Below are 203 nucleotides of genomic sequence, written 5' to 3'. Positions count from 1 at the left end.
ACATACAATCTTCTTTATTACATATATTTGTAATCCTTTACCCTAAATACACAACTTCCCCTTCTCGATTTCTTTTCATCACTCTTCACTCTCCTTATATACCATCCACTTTCTACCTCCTCTCCATCCCATATCTCACTTTTATTCCACCCTCTCCATACCTTATCCAATACTTCACTTCCCATAACTCCATTCATCTCCAC

This window comes from Penaeus monodon, chromosome 23, assembly GCF_015228065.2.
Source record: "Penaeus monodon isolate SGIC_2016 chromosome 23, NSTDA_Pmon_1, whole genome shotgun sequence".
Taxonomy (NCBI): Eukaryota; Metazoa; Arthropoda; class Malacostraca; order Decapoda; family Penaeidae; genus Penaeus; species Penaeus monodon.
This window is presented reverse-complemented; position numbering follows the sequence as displayed.